Here is a 20,609-nt window from a genome sequence, read left to right on the forward strand (position 1 = left end):
GCTAGAGAGACATGTAATACATCAAAATAGGGGTTTTAGAGGATGATAAATTCAGAAATTTAGCCAAGAAAACTGAGTATTTGTTATTTTTTGAGTTATTGGCGATTTTAGGAAGAAAATACTTGCGTGGAGAGGCCCATGGTGTCAAACACCAAATGTCATATGACCACGAACATGACAGCAACTACATATATTATAGTAGGCCTACATAAGTCCAGTTTCATCTTTGTAATTTGTTGCAGAAAGAGAGATTTCCTGCTATTTACAGGCATAATATGTGGCCTCAAGAAGCCGAACAACAAGGCTCTGGGTTGATCGCTTTGTGAAACCAATGTTGACTATCCTGAAGTATGTGAGAGCTGAGAGGGAGGCAGACTGGCCACTCCATGTGTTAGCTGTCAAGGAAATGTTGGTTCTGTTCTTTGCAACAGGGCACCACAACTACGCAAGGTATAGACTTTACTATGCTAGGAGCATTGAGATGATGCCAGATACGTTAGAAGATCAGTTCATGAAGGGACAGCATACCACCACAACCTTTCTCGAACATACGTGGAGGGAGGGTCCTCAAGAGCATGCATCATAAACCAGGCATCTTCAACGGAATATGGTCAGACGTGGCCACAGAGACAACCTACATGCGTTATGGTCATGGTCACAGCGGAATCGTTGGCCTGACCATGAGATCAGAAGCCCTGAAGACATGGGCCATGAGTATCCATGCTATCAACACCGTCATGTCGGATCTGAACACCATTGATGACAATGGAGTCCCTTCCCAAAGCGACCACAAGGAGGAATCCAAAGGAAGGATAAAGACAGATGCAACTGACAGAAATGCTCTGAAGGAGAAGCTTGACATGAGCATAGATCCCCTTGATCCAGAACAGTACCCTGAGGATGGCCTGGTCAACATAGTGACTGGGAAGGTGGTCAGTGATCCTAAGGTGAATGTTGACCAGGCCATTACCATCGCAACATGTGAAATGAACAGCTTTGAAGCTGGATGGCCTGCATCATTTCATGGCCCTATTCAGAAGAAGGTCCAGACGATGGCCAAGGCAGACAAGCATCACAAACCTGAGCAGAAGGTGGCTGATACATAAACACTATATGCCAGGGCTATGGCATTACATGGCAGATCAAATGACCTTGATGTCAAGTCCTTTATGAACTATGAACTTGCCTCATACCCACCGTCGATGTTTTTCAGTTACGGTCAAATGCGGGAATGCACATCAGAGGCCAACTTAAAGAATGCCATCAAAGTGGAAGCCCACATTCAGACTCGCGACCTCAACACAGAAGCAAGATTCCTAGATGGATGTGCTGTGTTGCGGGTCATGTCCTGGCCAGTGTCTGGCACAGTGCAAGATTTCCTTGACAACTTCCGCAGATATCTGGATGATCTAATGACAGCATCGGATGTTTATCTCATCTTCGACAGGTAGTTATCAATAATTATACCAGTCGCACTATAACACTAGATATGTTTATTTTTTTGAATCTGCTGTTATAAGCAAAATATTACAATATATTTTAATGAATATTACTATTTTATTGCTTTAACTACCATATGTGTAAGAAAAATATGTATATTTTGATAAATATACCCATTATTTGAATTTGGCTAAGAGGTCATTATTCCCTGATAACCGACCTCTGACTAGTCTTACAACATTGATGAAGTGTTTATGGAATAATGGGGATAACCAGAGCCCCATAGGTGTTTATTGTGAAATAATCTATTTAGTCTTGGTGGTTTAAAATATTAAATTCCCTCGGCGAATAATTAAACCACCTCTGCTTCATATATTATTTCACAAGAAACATCTCTGGTTATCCCTATATTACACTGATTATATAGATACACCATGGAGTAAGATGCACTGTGTATCTTTAAGATTAAGATTAAGAAATACTTTGTCGTAAAAAACGAAACTTGTTTTTTCTCCATGGATACACATATACATCCTTGTGCGAGACAAAATGATTCTATCAGATGTTTGGCTGTCATGCACATTGTACACTTGTGCCATTTTCACTACAGGTTACATAGCTACTAGCAGGAAGGTAGGAGTGCCTTCGAAGGAACAGGGACTTAGGAGCAAGCAGGGTCTCTCGCCTCAGCTTGACCACCAAGATACCACCACAGAAAGTTGTCTTGACTGTGTCCCAGAACAAGTCTGCCCTGATTGATCTTCTGTGCGAGGACCTCATCGAGCACAAGGATGATTTCAAGCGACATCGCCTTGTCATCACTGAAAGCCGTCCTATTCCAGTTGAGCTGTACAAAGGTCTGACAATACAGAGAAGAGATCTGGAGACCACCCAGGAAGAGGGTGACACCATCATTTTACATCAGCTGGCAGTTGTCAAACCACAGTCAGCCATAGTGGTGGCAGACGACACAGACATCTTTGTCTTGCTGTGCCACTTCCATCATCTTGGGAAGATCACGTCACAGGTGTGGATGGTATCACCAATCAGGGGTCAGTCAGTGATTGACATCAATGCATCTGTAGCCAATAATGAAGAGATTATGGAAGATCTTCTTCCAATGCATGGTTTGTCAGGATGTGACACAGTGGCACCATACTTTGTAATTGGAAAGGGAGTTGCCCTCAGAGTTCTAAGGAGCCAAAAGCATTCCCTCAGTTTACTTGGTGACATCACAGTTGAGCTGAAAGATGTAGTCAAACAATGCACACGCTTTGTCCTTGCATGCGAAGATGAGGAGGACACTGATTCAGCAAATGATGCTGGGTACAAACTGTGGATGAAGAAGGTGAGCAAGAACATCGCCAATGCTCCCAAGCTCCAGTCTCTACCCCCAACCGACGAAGCCCTCTGTCAGAATGTGGCCCGGGCTCACATGCAGGTTGCAGTCTGGAGGAACTCCTTGGAGCCAAACCCACCAGCACTTGACCCAGCAGCCCATGGGTGGGTGGTACATGGAGGATGGATCTCTGAGTGCAGTCATGCTTCCTCCCAACACTGCACAGGCTCCTGATGCTCTGTTCAAGGTCATCCAATGCTCCTGCAAGGGGGAAAAACCATGCAACACACGCAGATGCAGCTGCTGCAGTTCAGGCATGACTTGCACAGTGTTTTGCGAGTGCGAAGGAGACGATGAATGCTGGAATCATCACACCAGGATAAATGATGCAATGGTGGAAAATGACTCTGATGATGAATATTGAGAAGCATATGTTTATTTGTTCGACTGTGTGATTGTTCAAATCATTGAATTGTTACCGTATTTCAAATGACTGCATAGAGTAACCATATTTTATGAGCATATATTGCAACAGGTTGAAAGATTATAATCAGGACATGATTGAAATTATTGTTTTAACACAGATCTTGTGATCATGTTACTTTAATAATTAGTATGGTTTGCGAAGGTACGTGATTATAATGATTGTAATGATTGTAATAGTGTGACATGCTGGTTCAACTTTGTCATTATCGGCTTGCCTCTTATTTGTAAATTTGTGTATGTAACGTTCAAAAAATGGTATTTGTAAATTTTGAAATCTTTTCTGAAAGTAGTTTTGAATAACAATTGCAGGAGTAATTACTTTTAAGTTTTGTTAACATGTTGTATCATAAAACCACATTTCATGTCGTAAACGAACTAAGATGCTGTTCTCCGACGTTACTAAACTGGTACTCAGGTCATTATTATGTACATTTATGGAAAAATTATTAAACATACCAGTTTCTAGTACAGAAATTTGGGTTTCTCACCGATTGAAACCCCAATTTTGATGTATCACATGCTTCTCGAACATAATTTGGGGGTACCATTGTAGTATTTCTATAAGCGGAAGCCATTTTGGCCACCATCTTGGATTTTTCAAAATGCCCAAGGGTGAGAGTTTCACACCCACCCTCGGATGTTAACGTAGACCCTATACTACAATAATCCACAGAGAAAAAAAAACTATCAGAGACTTTGAGGTTAAGGTAAAATTTACAGTTTGGCAGACAGACTATTAGTCCAGATGCCAAACAGCCATTTCAGGGCAAAGCATGCTTTAGCGTCATTATGAAGTTTTTTTTGGTTGATTCATCATCTCTGAGCTATCCTGAATCAGAATCAGCAGGGTGCCAGACTCGCACCCTTGAGGAATTTTTTTTAGAAGCGAAAAACAAAATGGTCACCACTGACTTTCGATAAATTCTGTTTTGGGTTATACCTTCACTTCTAATGCACTTACACACAATTTTGGTGTTGTCTACTATGTTTCATGCGACAAACAAGGTAAACGTTGATGGTTCTCTCAAGATTGGACGACAACAGATGGCGGCATTTGAATCTGGATGGCCAACAAGCTTCAACAAGACACTAACCAAGAAAGTGACCCTGATGACTTTGACCAAAAAGAGCATCAAGCTGGATGGAAGGCCAGTATAAGATACCGAATTGATCTACACCCGAGCCATATGTCTCCAACAATACAGGGATATTGATATCAAGGATGTCCTCTCTTACAAACTGTCTCCTGTCCCAGACTCCTTGTTTGATGAGAGCGGTGCGATGCGGGCTCAGTCGAAAGCAGTCCTGAAGACGAAACTCCAAGTTGAGCAATCAAGTCGAATCCAAGGTGTTCCAGATGCTGTCATCATCGATGGATGCGCCATGTTATGGACTGTACATTGGCCCACAAATGGTACAGTTGAGGATTATGTGATCAACTTCATGAGAACCATCAAATTTGGTTTGAGTTCCTGCAGAATTTGCACCCTGTAAGCATAAAACTTGAGTCTTTCATGTAAAATCCTGTGTAGAGTGGTGGTTCATAGCCCCAGTTCTCTAGATGCGCATCAAGTTGATTTTCTGGGACTTTGTTGAAATGATTCACGCAGTCGTTCAATGTCTGCTGCACGTGTGCTTTGTCGACCGGTACTTTTCTGTTTCTGACAACTTCCAGTCTCCTTCAACCTCTTGTATTCGACGCACTGATATTTCTCCTGAGTAGTCGGTTTTCTAGTTTTCTATGACTGAGATGTGCACGCACGCACCAACAAACACACACACACACACACACACACACACACACACACACACACACACACACACACACACGGACTCCATTCCACTTTCTGGAACCCATATATGGAGATACCAACCAAAAACACACACACGGGGGGGGGGGGGGGGACTTCGCACGCCTTTGTGCCTCTCATGTCTTGGGGGTTTCTGAAAAGCCTCTGACCTTCACATCGGTGCTGGAATTCTGCTCATTCTGACAAAGTTGGGTGAGCACGTTTTACACACCGATGGTTCTTGTACGAGCAATGGTGAGGGATGAACTGCCGCACGCATTGGCAGTGGACAGTCACAGAGTGTGTGCTTGGTATCCAAAGACACTTCTTTCTTGGTCTCTCTCCTCCTGAACGATGGTGAAGATTTCCAGGCCATTCCGATACACTCTTCACCAAAGCCTCTGTCTTCAGTCTGCTGCCATGTCCTCACAGCAATCTGGAGGCTCTGCAGGTCTTTCCTTGCCTTAAATTTCCTCTCCGCCTCATCCCTGACCCATGGGCATGGTGTCTGCACTGGCCATCCAAAAAGCAACTGTTTGAGAATTCTCTGCACAATTGTGATCGTGCTGTGATGTCCCCCTACCCCCACCCCCAACCCCTCCCTAGGAGCGTGGAGGAGGGACACTGGCTTCTCGAATGGCAGAAGGACAACAGTTACAACTATTGGAGTGGTGATTATTTGGTCGAAGCACTGGTGAAGTGAAGTGGTTTGGAAATCAAGCATGAGAATGGAGATTCGATTATGGGTGTCGGAAATGGGTGTTTGGGAATGAGGTATGGAGGTTTGAGTATGGGTGTTTGGGAATGAGGTATGGAGGTTTGAGTATGGGTGTTTGGGAATGAGATGTGGAGGTTCGATTATGGGTGTTTGGGAATGAGATGTGGAGGTTCGATTATGGGTGTTTGGGAATGAGATGTGGAGGTTCGATTATGGGTGTTTGGGAATGAGGTATGGAGGTTCGATTATGGGTGTTTGGGAATGAGATGTGGAGGTTCGATTATGGGTGTTTGGGAATGAGATGTGGAGGTTCGATTATGGGTGTTTGGGAATGAGATGTGGAGGTTCGATTATGGGTGTTTGGGAATGAGATGTGGAGGTTCGATTATGGGTGTTTGGGAATGAGATGTGGAGGTTCGATTATGGGTGTTTGGGAATGAGGTGTGGAGGTTCGATTATGGGTGTTTGGCAATGAGGTGTGGAGGTTCGATTATGGTTGTTTGGGAATGAGGTGTGGTGGTTCGATTATGGGTGTTTGGGAATGAGGTGTGGAGGTTCGATTATGGGTGTTTGGGAATGAGGTGTGGAGGTTCGATTATGGGTGTTTGGGAATGAGGTGTGGAGGTTCGATTATGGGTGTTTGGGAATGAGGTGTGGAGGTTCGATTATGGGTGTTTGGGAATGAGGTGTGGAGGTTCGATTATGGGTGTTTGGGAATGAGGTGTGGAGGTTCGATTATGGGTGTTTGGGAATGAGGTATGGAGGTTCGATTATGGGTGTTTGGGAATGAGGTGTGGAGGTTCGATTATGGGTGTTTGGGAATGAGGTATGGAGGTTCGATTATGGGTGTTTGGGAATGAGGAATGGAGGTTCGATTATGGGTGTTTGGGAATGAGGTGTGGAGGTTCGATTATGGGTGTTTGGGAATGAGGTATGGAGGTTCGATTATGGGTGTTTGGGAATGATGTGTGGAGGTTCGATTATGGGTATTTGGGAATGAGGTTTGGATATGGAATTGGAGCATGAGGGTTTGGGAATGAAGAAAAAAAACAATGGGGAAGGTTTTAACTTCCAAAGACCACCGGCAAAGAAATATCTAAACTTGAGGAATTTTTTTTGTGTTGAATGTAACTCCCCAGGGTTTTTCCAAAACCGCAACAATATTATAAATGTCACATTCACACATATTATACATATTAGTGTGGTGAGGCACGTGCACTGCAGAGGCATAGGCATCTTTGATTCTGTCTGCTTTCTCGGGGAGTGAGGGAAGGTGGGGAATGGTGGGTTCTGGGTTAGTGGGGGTGATTGTGGATCGGGGCTTGTGGGGGATGGGGTGCATGGTTCTGGGGGAATTGTGGGTGAGGTTGGCCAAGTATATTTTGTGCCCTGACTGAATATATACTGTAAATCAGAAGTCGGAACTCAACACGTACAAATGAAAATACGGGCAACACTCACCTCGAAGAAGAATGATACTGAGGAGGAAGTCAACGTGGGGCAGAATTGCCCAAATGTACTAATAAACAAATATATATATATATATATATATATATATATATATATATATATATATATATATATACACTCTACTGTCAAATACAAAATGTACAAACAGGAATACTGTACTGTAAATGGTGGAGACTTGTAATATACCCTCCCCTCCCAGGAGACGGCGCGACATGATACACATTTACATTGGGAATTTCTGTCCTCGCCCCTCTTCCAAAGACCACCGGCAAAGATAAAACAGCCCTATACATTAATTAGGGTCATGCTGATCCTACAAAGGAAGTCTGGATGTAATTGGCCCAGAACTGGAGGAGGAATAGCTCAATAAACAAACAAACACCGGTCTGTCAACTCCAGTAATGATAAGGGAAGAAAGGGGGAAGTGATTGTGAACTTAACGTTCTGTCTTTATTTACTTTTAACATTGTTCTTAACAAATGGGAACGGGAACAATGCAGGCGTGATGGGCCAAATGGCCTTCTCATGCACCAAAGTTGTTAAGAAAGGAAAGAAATGGGGAGGGGGGGAGAGTTGGGGGTGGGGTGTATGGTGGTGGAAGAGGAAGGGTGAGATGTTGGGAAAGGAGGGGGGAGGGGAGTGAGGACTTAGGGTTGAAAAGGGGAGTGAGTACTTCAGGTTTGGGGCAGTTGAGAACTTGAAGAAGAAAAGGGGACAGGATGACAGAGTTTGGGTTGGGGGAGGGAGGCAGAGAGGGAACAGAGTTGGGAGGGTGGTTGAGGACTTGGGATTTGGTGTGTGCGTGCGTGCGTGCATGTGTGTGCACGCAGGGTGCAGGGTGCAGGGTGAGGTGGGGGGGAAGTTGGGGACCTGAAGTCACATTTTATATAATGCAGAATTTTCATGGGTCCCAGATAGTCCCATTGGGTCTTTTTGGGTCCTCATGGTCTTGAGCTCATAATGCTGCATCTCAGGTTCAAATCCCCTGAGTCTTTTGGGTCTTTGGTGGCATTTGTGTCCTCTGGCTATTTTGGGTTATCTGGCTATTTTGGGTTATCTGGCTATTTTGGGTCATCTGGGTCTTTTGGGTCATCTGGGTCTTTTGGATCCCCTAAGTCTTTTGGATCCCCTAGGTCTTTTGGATACTCGAGGTCTTTTGGGTCCTTGGGGTCTTTTGGGTCTTCTGGGTCTTTTATGTCTTTGGGGTCCTCAGGGTCTTTTGTGTCTTGTGGGACTTCAGGGCTCTTTGAGTCTTCAGAGTGTTTAAGGGTCCTTTGGGTCTTTTGGATCTCTAAGTGTCTTTTGGGTATTTTGGGTCTTTCAGACTTTATTTGTTTGTATAAAACGTCGGGCCATCACAGGCGAGTGGCCCCTGAACATTAAGTTGATCGACATACAGTATCCAGTGAGAACATTAAGTTGATCGACATACAGTATCCAGTGAGAGTGCGAATATTGTAGAGGGCTCGCTAAGTGGCTTAATCACTCCAACGAAATGGTTGATAAGGAAAGGCTCGCTTGGTCACCGATTTATCATATTAAAAATACACCTCCTGGAGATGTCCAAGATAACAAATATGTTCAAATTGGGGAAATGAACTGGGTACATACTTATTTAGGACTTGGAACTGCTGCTAAGTTCGATTCTGGAGCTTAAATTTTGTAACTCGTCTTGGTTTAAGAGATTCTCAAGGTTATGGCATGTGTGGAAATGAAATCAAGCCACGAACTCTGGCGTTTCCGGGTGTTTATAAGCATTGCGATGTGTACAGTGATTCGTACGTTTGATGAATAATCCAAGGCATTGGATAATATGAGTGAGGGAAGTGGGGGGGGGGGGGGTAAAAAAAACAAAAACTCTCGTTAAGAAATTGTTGTGACCTGTTCCAAGTCAAGGCATGGTTGAGAAGGCCAAAAAAAAACATGACTGCTTCAGCCCCCAGCGAGGTTACCCAGGAAACGCCTTAAGACCCCAGAGAGTGAGGTGGCCGAGGATCGCCTGAAGAAGGATATAATTAAATAAGGACGTTAATTATCTTCAAATGAGGTGCTTTCATTAACTTAAACACCCAATTTTCATTCTTGCACCTCCTTGGAGTTTTCTAGATATGCATGCAAAGTTTCAGGTTGCTAAGTTTTATAGTTTTGGAGTTATAGAGGACACACACACACACACGCACACGCACACGCACACACGCACACACACATGATTCCATTGTATTTAGGATTTAGTAAAAGTGATCCAATGCTTGTGAAGAACCTCGTACACATCACGTGACGCAGGACCAACACACAATGGCCATTTGTACGAGTTCACACGGATGTCAGTGATTCGGAGACGATGAACAAATCAATGACGTGAAACGCTGTGAACTTACGCGTCACAGGCCCGTGATCTCGGTGCTCAGGTGGGAATGTCAAAAAGCCATCGTCGATGCCCAACGGTTCTCGATGCGCCGAAAATAAATGGTCATCGGTGTGGTGCCGTCACTCGGATGGCCATTAAGCCGGGTGTCCCATGTGCTAGCATTCATTGATGGACGCTCGAGACACGACGGTGTGTTTGACCAAGACGATGCGAGTCGGCACCGCCACACGAAACAAATGACACGTTCCAGGCACCTTCATAACCGGTGGAACAGCCGTCCTGGTACTGGTGGGAAAGACGACATGTTTTGTCACGTGACTTGTTTGGAAGCATCAATGGTCATTGTTTTACCTTTTGTGTTGTTGTTTTTTTTTTTTTAATGATAAATGTGAGACATTCCATTCGCCATTCTCTCGGGTAAACAATGTGTGTAAGTCAGGTCGTTGTGGACAGGCATAGATCACCAACGCTTGTGAACCGCCATTCCCTGTCGGTCTATCATTGAACGTTCGTTTGTAGTTGTCCAACCTGTAATCTCCGTGTCCTGGACATGACGTGCTCGCCGTGGCTCAAGTCCAAGCTCCGAGGGTGTCGTTTGTCACGTCGAAACGTGTCGTGCTCGCGTGGCTTGGATAGATAAGTTAAGCCGAACAACCTTGATGTTTTTATTTTCCTGTGTTTACTTTTGCATGTATTGTTGTACAGACTCCCGTAAAATGTCCATAAAACGACGCGGGGCGGCCGACGCTCCCTCGTGGCCACAGTCCTCGTCCCTCATTGCGTGACTTCATTCGCCCCGAGCGGCGGCCGTTGCGTGCGATGGCGGTTGATGAGAAACCGGAGGGCGGGGTGTGCGTGTGCGTGTGGGTGCACTGCAGCACTGTGCGTGCATGTGTGCGTGTGAGGGAGAGAGAGAGAATAAGAACAACACGATATGTATATATATATATATATATATATATATATATATATATATATATATATATATATATATATATATATATATATAGAGAGAGAGAGAGAGAGAGAGAGAGAGAGAGAGAGAGAGAGAGAGAGAGAGAGAGAGAGAGAGAGAGAATAAGAACAACACGATATGTATATATATATATATATATATATATATATATATATAGAGAGAGAGAAAGAGAGAGAGAGTGAGAGAAAGAGACAGAGAGAGAGAGTAAGAGAGAGAGAGAGAGAGAATGAGAGAGAGAGAGAGAATGAGAGAGAGAGAGTAAGAGAGAGAGAGTAAGAGAGAGAGAGTAAGAGAGAGAGAGAGTAAGAGAGAGAGAGAGTAAGAGAGAGAGAGAGTAAGAGAGAGAGAGAGTAAGAGAGAGAGAGAGTAAGAGAGAGAGAGAGTAAGAGAGAGAGAGAGTAAGAGAGAGAGAGAGTAAGAGAGAGAGAGAGTCAGAGAGAGAGAGAGTCAGAGAGAGAGAGAGTCAGAGACAGACAGACAGACAGACAGACAGAGAGACAGACAGACAGACAGACAGACAGACAGAGACTCAGAGAGAGAGAGAGAGAGTCAGAGAGTCACACACACACACACACACACACACACACACACACACACACACACACACACACACACACACACACACACACACACACACACACACACACACACACACACACACACACACACACACACTAAGAACAACATGATAAGCAGAGAGAGACAGAGACAAGAGAATGATGTTGTTTATTTCCAAAATGGTTTTCTGCATTCTATGTGTAACTAAGACTCCACATCATGGTGGTTGAATTGATGTTGAGGCATCACTTGACAATGCACACTTGTACTCAAGGTTGCATTATTAAGGGATGCCTGGAATACAGCCTTTCGTACAACTTATGGCCAGCCTGTTTTTCATAACCATCTGAGCTGAGAGCTCATTATGCTGCATCTCAGGTTCAAATCCTACACTTATCAATTGTCCAGTGCTGTCCTTCATCTCAGCTGACAGGATGACCTCGAGGTACACTCACATTAAAGCTGTCTCGCCTGGGTTCGAATCCCGACCCACCTATAAACTGTCATCCCGGTGTTTCACAGGTTGGGTGATTCATCAATGTGTGTGCCATCCCTCGGATGTACGTTAAACTGGGTGTCCCGTCTGCTCGCATTAGTTGGTGAACGTTAAAGCTCCTACGTTGTCTTTCGTGAAGAGTCGGCAAGCTATCGCCGGCACCTGAACCAAATTACCAATCCCTGCCATAACTACTGCTGGCAACCCACCCAGTATAACCCTCTCCAAGAAACTGCTTTAGCAGCTCCGACGCTCTGTAACATATTATATAGTATGGTATATCAGATCAGATGAGATCCTTCATTCTTGTAGTTCATGTTACATTCCAATGGTATCTCTTGATGTCCTTGTCCTGGATATGATGTGAGACATGAAATTTGAACAATGTTTGCATATTGTGTCACTGGATTGGGAAACCAACTAGTTTGAGGCGAAAAGGTCAAAGGTCAACTGAAGTTCAAACTTCTAAAATCATCAATTTTTTTGATCTGAAAAATCGTCAATTTTCATCCGATTGACTTGGACATTAAACAACGATTGCATATTGCATCACTGAACTGGGAAGCCAACTGTTTTTGAGATCAAAAGGTCAAACTTCTAAAATCATCAATTTCAATTCAAACAATAATCATTTTTCATCCAATTGATCTGAGCTTTGATAAAGATTGTCAATTTTAATATTGATGAAATGAGCAATTTGATGTATCCATGGCAACCTTTGAGAGGGGGTGGATTTTCCATGTATCGTGCTCTGCACGACGTCTTTTTCTTGTTCATGGCCGGAATCCTTCGGATTTCGGCAATTATGTTGGTCGTTTGTGTGTGTGTGTGTGTGTGTGTGTGTGTGTGTGTGTGTGTGTGTGTGTGTGTGTGTGTGTGTGTGTGTGTGTGTGTGTGTGTGTGTGTTTGTTTACCCTGTAGCAGCCACACCATTTCAGTGATCATGACCAAACTGGGTACAGACGTCGGTCATGGTCCAACTTAGACACTTGTCGTTTTTGATGAATCTAGGTCAAAGGTCAAGGTCACCGAAAAACCGAAATTCTTATTTTCGCAATAACGTTCGCTAAAATGGTCGTATCGACTTCAAACCAAATCGAAAACGTGCATCTTCCAATTCTGCATCCAACCATATGTCTCATTGGGGTATCACACCAACAACCTTCCTAACGGTCGGGGGTCGAATGTCAGGGGGGGTCGGGTCAAAACTTTCAAATTGCGATAAAAATGCCATTTCAAGTTAGATTGACTTCCAAGTTTTGATCATGACCAAACTGAGTGCTATAACTCATTAAACAGTAGCACTATCGACTTATAAGAACCAAATTGATTTCCAGGTTTTTGTTTTTTTCACAGATCATGGAGATATGACTAAGTTATTCCGGCAATTCCTTGCTCAACGAGCATTTTCATTTGTTTGTTTGTGTATAGGATATCGAAAAAAGTTGTGGACAGCGTTGGATGAAATTTTGGGTCAGGTTGGGTGTGTGATGAGAACGAACTGATTAGATTTCGGTGAAGATCTGGGTCTGGATCTGGCTACTCAAATTTTTAAGTGATTCTTCACCATTGAGAGATCGGGCCAAAAACGATGTATCGCACGATATCTCAAAAAGTTGTGGACGGATTCGGACGAAATTTGCTGGACAGGTTGGGTATGTGACAAGGAAGAATTGATTTGATTTTGGTGAAGGCCTGAATCCAGATCCAGATACGAGGATTTTTAAAAATTTTTTTTAAAGTTTCTTCACCATTGAGAGATGGGGCCAAAAAACATACATAGCATGATATTTCAAACAATGTATTGGCTCAGGTATGTTCTATTGGATCAGGCATTGCGTGGCGGAGGTATGCGCTCTTCCGAGTACCCTTCTAGTAATAGTGGGGCAACTTAGCTAAATATAGCATAACAATTGTGCATTTTGTGAGGAAAGCACCAAATTTGGCACACTAGTCGCCGAACATAATATGAACAGATTTGGATATTAGGCCATCTCAAAATTTTTGATGGCAGTGGAAAATGGCTGCCACAGCCATCAGCGGCTGAATTTGAGATGGCCCAATATCCAAATCTGTTCATATTATGTTCGGCGACGAGTGTGCCAAATTTGGTGCTTTCCTCACAAAATGCACAATTGTTATGCTAAGTTGCCCCACTATTTGAAGAAAATACTGTGTTAAGATGTATGCAGAGCAGGTTGAGCGTCATTACATGTTATCGTAGAGTTTTTAAAGGTCCAGTTTTAGAATGACTTGGTGCGTGGCCGAATGTGCAAACCAAAAAAAAAAAAAACTTTCAAACCGCGTGCCAGAAACAACAACCACACAGGCCATTCCTTCGCTCTCACGTGCCCGTATGTGCGTGGCCGGACGTGCGTGACCATACGTGCGTGCCCGTATGTGTGTGTCCGTACGTGCATGGCTGTACATACAAAAAAAAACTTTCAAACCACGTGCCAGAAACAACAACCACACAAGCCGTTCCTTCGCTCTCACGTGCCCGTACGTGCGTGCCTGTACGTGCATGGCCGTACGTGCAAAAAAAAAAAATAATAATTTATATACTTTAAAACCGCTTGCCAGAAACAACTACACAGGCCGTTCCTTCACTCTCGCGTGCCCGTACGTGCGTGGCCATACGTGCGTGGCCATACATACCAAAAAAAAAAACTTTCAAACCGCGTGCCAGAAACAACAACGACAGAGGCCATTCCTTCGCTCTCGCATGCCCATATGTGCATGGCCATACATTCCAAAAAAAAAGCTTTCAAACAAACACACAGGCCATTCCTTCGCTCTCATAAACGACGACTGGATTGGGGCATTGTGTTTATCTATAAATGCGGATAAGAAATCGAGAAATTATTAGAATACATTAAGTCATCATCTGGAAGTAGTGCGTGTCCGTACGGAATGTTCACATACATTCCACGAATTATCGCTTTCATTGAAGTAACAACTGCTGTGATACTTACACACACAGAGTTAATTAAAATCCAAATTAAAATCAAATTTACCTCCGTCTTTGCTAGCCATGACATTCGCTGCCATTGACCATTGCCACTCCTACGTCACGGTGAGGCAACGGTAAGATTTGTAGGAGACCTGAAAGTACAGTCTCATTAGGTATTCCATGTTCGAATTGTTTTAGTTTGAAAATAGTTAAAAAAAAAATAGTTTGCAAAGCATACCACCAAATTGAGATGTATTTCGTTGGCAAGCATGTTGAGTAGAGCTGAATTCCATAACACTTCCAAAGGCCACACCGCTTTGATACTTGGAAACAAAAAAAAGTTGTGCACTTTTTTTGATAAATTATTTTCAGAACAATTTTTCTTCAATAAATAAATAATAATAAAAATTGTCTCCATGTACATTGTACACACCTTTATCTCATTAGCACGTCTTCATAAACAACATTGCTGAGGAAACGGCGCTTCTCCTTTGTTTCCTCGCCCAGGGCAAGAATGCGGAGGCTGCTGGATCTGCCAACGTTTTGATAAATTATTAGTTTTAATGGCCAATTATTCAATTAGCGCCAACGTATTTTGCCTTTTCGCAAGGAAAAACACGAAGAGAAGAGAAGAGAAAAAAACCCATAATGGCGAACGCGGCTGAGGTTCTCTTGCCCATCGGCCACGCCTACGCAGCAACATGTCCTATCATTGGTTGGTAAATAAATGGCCGCAGCAACGTATCCTGTCATTGGTTGGTAAATAAATGGCCATAACTTGGGAAGCACTTGGCCGATTAATATCAAACCTTGAAAAGGCACATACTCAGGTCTCCAGCAATATACCTGGCAAGTTTCAATTAGATCGGACCAGTGGTTGTCGAGAAACAACGGTCACAGACACACACACACACACACACACACACACACACACACACACACACACACACACACACACACACACACACACACACACACACACACACACACACACACACACACACACACACTCTGCTGGAATTATAGATAGATGACACTGCAATAGCATAATAATAATAATAATAATAATAATAATAATAATAATAGTAACATCATTACAAAACTAGTAGCAGGGACAGCCATGCAAGGTAAAATGTCACTTCAAGTCCTTAACTCCCCTTCCCCCCACCTCCTCAAGCCCCAAGTCATCACCCCCCCCACCCCCAAAATCCAAGTCCTCACCCTCCTCTTCCGAACCCGAAGATATCAATCCCCTCCCCACTCCAAGCCTTCAACCCCCCAATCCATATCCCAACCTCATTCAGCACCTCAAAGGCCCCCGAAAGGATATCCAGAGTCTCTGCAAAGATGACTGCATCATCTGCGAAATCAAGGTCAGAAATTTTGACATTCCCAAACGATGCACCGCAGCTTTATCTCTCTGGCACCTTCCCCAGAATCCAGTCCATACAAGCGATGAAAGGTGTGGGGGCCAGTACACACCCCTGATGAACTCCGGTAACAACTGGAAATAAGTCAGAGATGGTATGACAGTACTCTCAGTACCCGAGTATAGTTCAGACATCAGATTGATCAGTTTTGGTGGCACCCACGAGGATCAAGAATCCTCCGGAGGGCATCCCAATTCACTGAATCAAACGCTTTGCAGAGATCAACATAGGCTGCAAGCAGCCCCTGCCGAAACTCTCGCCTCCGTTTGGTGAGGACCCAAAGAGCAAGGATACGGTCAATCCTTGTCCTCTTTGGTATAAAGCCTGACTGCTCTGGATGCTGCTGCTCAAGCAGATGGTTATGACCACTCTCAGAATTGTCCGAGCAAAGATCTTGCCCGGCAATGAGAGCAGCATCACCCCTCGGTAGTTGTTGCAGTCCTGGCGATCACCCTTCCCTTTCCAGAGAGGGACAACAAGGCCCCTCTTCCAGTCAGTAGGAATGACGCCTGTTCCTGGCAGAGCACAGAACTGCATGCAACGACACAAGTACAGCATTTCCACCAGCCTTGAGAAGTTCAGCATGGATGCCACAGATCCCAGGAGCTTTACCCCATTTTAACTGGTTCGCCACAGCCTGTGTTTCCACAAACGATGGTGGATCACAGTTAATTGGAGGATCAGCAATAGTGATAGTAACACCCTTGACATCCAACTCGGCAGCTGGTGGATCAGCCTGGTCCAGCCACTCACAGCAACCGGCCCAGCGGGCCTTCACTTTGGACTCCTATGTCAAGAGCCCACCATCCTCCACTCTAACTGCAATTCACCAGGGGACGGGCTTGGAGGAAAGCAATGCACAAATTCCCCTGTAACTAGGACGAGAACCCCTCACAAATTCTTTGCACATAGGCCTCCTTATCCACCGTGAGCGCACATACAATTTTCGCCTCAGCTCCCCGAACAGCTCAGCTCTGCCATTCAACCTGGCCCTTTGACTCTGGTCAATGGTGTCCATTGTCCCTTAAGAGACAAAATTCTTCTTCGCCCTATGGTGAGTTCCAAGACATCCACCAGCAACATCAAGGACGGTGGTCTTGAAGGCACTTCACAACTCTTCAGGATCCCCCAAAGCACAGAGACCCACAAAATCTCCACTCAGCCTGTTCGCAAACTCCTCAGCTACCCTCTCATCCTTGAGCTTGCCAACATCCAGCCTAGGCTGGGATGGTACCATTCTCCCAGATTTAATCTGCAATTTCAGTGTTGCCACAACAAGCCTGTGGTTGGTATTGAGCGGCTAAGCACTGCGGTAGACCCTGCATGTCTGAGATCATCCTCCAGTGACCATCAATGAGCACATGGTCAATCTCCATTGCCACACCACCAGCGTTGAAATACCAAGTCCAGCGATGAGCCTGTGGGTGCTGAAACCATGAACCAGCCACCTTAAGTTCATGACTTCTTGCAAAGTCAAGGAACTTAGTTTCCTTCTGGTTCACAGTTCCAGACCCATGGGGACCAACGCATGTCTCATAACCATCCCCATGACTTCCAGTCGATGCATTGAAATCCCCCAAGACTAGAATAGTATCTTGCCTGTAGCACTGATCGTCCACAGACTCGAGTGTGGCATAGAATGCGTCCTTCCCTTCACTGTGAGGTCACTCGCCTCAGTCGGAGCATTTCATGTATATGTATATGTATATGTATATGTATATGTATATATATATATATATATATATATATATATATATATATATATATATATATATATATATATATATATATATATATACATATATATATACTCGGAGCATATACCAGGGAAATGACACCCAAGGAGTGAAGAATCCTTCGTCTCATAATACGCTCGTTGACTGGTGTTACCTCAATTATCATTGGAGTCAGCTTACTGGACACAGCGACAGCAACTCCTTAGGCATGGTAACCATCAGAGCGCCAAAAACCAATCGTATGTGTAAACACCCGCCATGATCTCACCACATTCAGGTCTCCGAACCTCAGAGAGTGCTGTAATACCGACGTTCAAACACTTGAGCTCAGATGATAACAGAGATAGCATATTCCAGGCACCCAACCGAAGGGACCGCCTCAGGTTAACCGAAGGAAACCGCCATCTGGTGGACAACACCTCAGCACCACTCCGACACAAACTACCGCAATCTGACCCGGGAAGGTTACCCCTGTGGTTTTTCTCTTACCATCAAAGATTGTGGGTCCCAAAGGCTTTGCCCCAATCCTGTCATCCCCTGAACTGCCCTGCAGAAGGTAGCTGCACTGGAGGTACTCCTCCGGAGTGGGTTTTCAGATTTCTTCATGCTTTTGGTACGTTTTGCATAATGAAGGGTTTTACAGTGCCTGGAGTGCAAATCCTGCAACCAACCTCCTCCAATAAAAAAGTAACCCAACTGCAGGAGGACGTCCACAGCCACAGTTGGGCACTAGATATGGATGGCCATTGGCTTACGATGAGCTCCCCCCTTTGATGTATGAAAAAAAACAGTTTCTAAAAAAGCCAATAAAAATTTAGAAAATTTATTTTCTCAATGTATAAATGAAAGATTTTTTTTTACCCATTTCGGAAAATAAGATATAATTTAACAACCATAAAAATCTTCCAAATTCATTAAGATGTCTCATAGTTGGTTCAAGTAGAGGTGGAAAACCTGCTTACTTTTGAAGATGCTCCTTACTCCCAACTTTTTAGATTATGATAATTTAATAATTTTCACAAAGTCAAGTTTTAAACCTCAGTATCAACTACTCTCACAAGGTTTAATGCGGGTTTTCAAAAAGAAGACATCATTGCTTAATTTAAACTTCTAAACAAACGAAATTATTACAACATTGAAGATATAATACAACTATTTTGTGATGCACAGAAGTGTAAAAAGAAATCAAAACCGATAACTTGTATTCTTAGTGATAATACGGATGATATACCGTCTCCCCAAGATTTGGATAAATCATAAAAGAACCTCGTTATCTTTGATGATTGTGTTAATGAGAGAAACCAAACGGTAATGGACAGCTACTACACAAGAGGGAGACATTCTTCTTGTAATTGTATTTATCTTAGTCAATCGTACTTTCAACTTCCTCGTCACGTGATGAGAAACAATGCTGATACTTTTATTTTATTCAAGTTAAATTCAATAGATGTTGATAATTTTTGGAGAGATAATTGTTCTACGTTATGTAGTAAAATGGAATTATTGTTTTTTGTATACATTGTCGAGGCTCATATGCACAGTTAATACAACGCACAGCAAGGGGGGGCATGAGACAAGAGGGGTGGGAGAGGGACGGACAAAACAGTGGGGAACAGAGACATGAGGAGATCTGTGGAAGGGAGAGGGGTGGGGTGGGGAACAATGGGGTATACAAGATGGACATTACAGGGACTTTCAGGAAGGAAAGCAGGGAATTTGAAGGAGGTGGGCTTGGAGTGAATTAACGGGTAGAAAAGATCGTGGTTTTGGATGGGGGAAGATAAGAGGTGGTGGTGAACGATTGTTTTGAAGGCCTGGAGGGAATAATGGGATTGAACAAAGTGTGGAAGTTTATTCCAAAGGCGGGGAAAAAACGAATGAAAGAGTGAAGGTGAGCAGTGATTCGTGATTTTGGTAATTTTACCCGAAGGGGGTTGTTGGTGGACCTTGAGCGCCCTGTGGAAATATGGTGGGGACATATTGCATACAGAGAAGGGGGGGGGCGAGACCAGAGAAGAGACGGTAGAAGACAGAAAGACCACCGACCTGCCTGTGGTGAGAGAGTGAGAGGCCCAAAGACTCAACTTCACCGTGGGAGATACCAATGATCCTGAATGCCTTGGGTTCCACAACGTGAAGCCAAGAGGGGTGAGAGGCAGGAGCGCCAGCCCTGAGGGAACAGCAGTACTCCACCAGGCTGCGGATGAAAGCTTTGAATGTGGTCAGGAGCTCAGGTTGGCCGAGGAAGGACTTTGCACGACCAAGGATTCCCAGTCTGTGACTGGCTTTGGAGGCCAGGTTGGAAATGTGGCTTTTCCAGGAAAGATCATGGCAGATAGTGAGACCCAGAAGCTTGAATGAAAGGACTTCTTCAGAGAATTGTTGAGAAAGTCGATGGGGGGGGGGGGCGTCTAAATGGTCCTTTCAGTGAGACATATTAAGAGCATGAGATTTGTCAGGATTGAAAGACATGTTCAACGTGTTGGACCAGTTTGTGATTTTACCATATCTGCAGAGAGCGAAGAAGCTGTGGCTTGCCGGTCTGAGGGATGACAGATGGTACAACAGAGGGTGGACTCTTCAGCAAAGAGATAAAGAGGATTTTCCAGAGAGTCAGAGAGATCATTGATGAAAACCAGAAAAAGAACAGGGCCCAGAACGCTGCCTCGAGGAACTCCATCCTCAACTTGAACAGGGGACGAGAGGACTCCATGAAGGGCCACACGTGAGCTGCGACAGGAGCGGAAGTCTGCAAGCCATGAGTGGAGATGGCCTTGGATACCATAGGAAGAGCGTTTGGTGAGTAGGGCACACCATCTTTCTTCTATTTGAGCTGACCCACTCTCTCC

General features: G+C 44.2%; 1 protein-coding gene, 1 long non-coding RNA gene and 1 pseudogene across 3 annotated transcripts in view; 2 read left to right on the forward strand and 1 right to left on the reverse strand.

The window, feature by feature from the left end:
* Nucleotides 1-10,529, reverse strand: part of LOC147028751 (uncharacterized) — a 55,930-nt gene extending 45,401 nt beyond the window's left edge. The window contains exons 1-2 of the long non-coding RNA XR_015057695.1: nucleotides 10,140-10,529; nucleotides 9,622-9,896 (exon numbers count right to left, since the gene is read on the reverse strand). This is a non-coding gene — a long non-coding RNA (uncharacterized LOC147028751). The remainder of the gene's footprint in view (nucleotides 1-9,621; nucleotides 9,897-10,139) is intronic.
* On the forward strand, nucleotides 687-5,758 carry LOC147028752 (uncharacterized; annotated as a pseudogene).
* An 8,903-nt stretch (nucleotides 10,530-19,432) lies between the features above and the next one.
* The window catches only part of LOC147028753 (uncharacterized), a 92,950-nt gene continuing 91,773 nt past the window's right edge, over nucleotides 19,433-20,609 (forward strand). For both annotated transcript variants that reach the window (XR_015057696.1, XM_085879444.1), the window contains exons 1-2: nucleotides 19,433-19,915; nucleotides 20,372-20,559. The gene's annotated coding sequence lies outside the window, so the exon portion shown is untranslated. The remainder of the gene's footprint in view (nucleotides 19,916-20,371; nucleotides 20,560-20,609) is intronic.

This window comes from Eptatretus burgeri, chromosome 4, assembly GCF_056783735.1.
Source record: "Eptatretus burgeri isolate ZD-2024b chromosome 4, Ebu_testis_v1, whole genome shotgun sequence".
In the NCBI taxonomy this organism is placed as follows: Eukaryota; Metazoa; Chordata; class Myxini; order Myxiniformes; family Myxinidae; genus Eptatretus; species Eptatretus burgeri.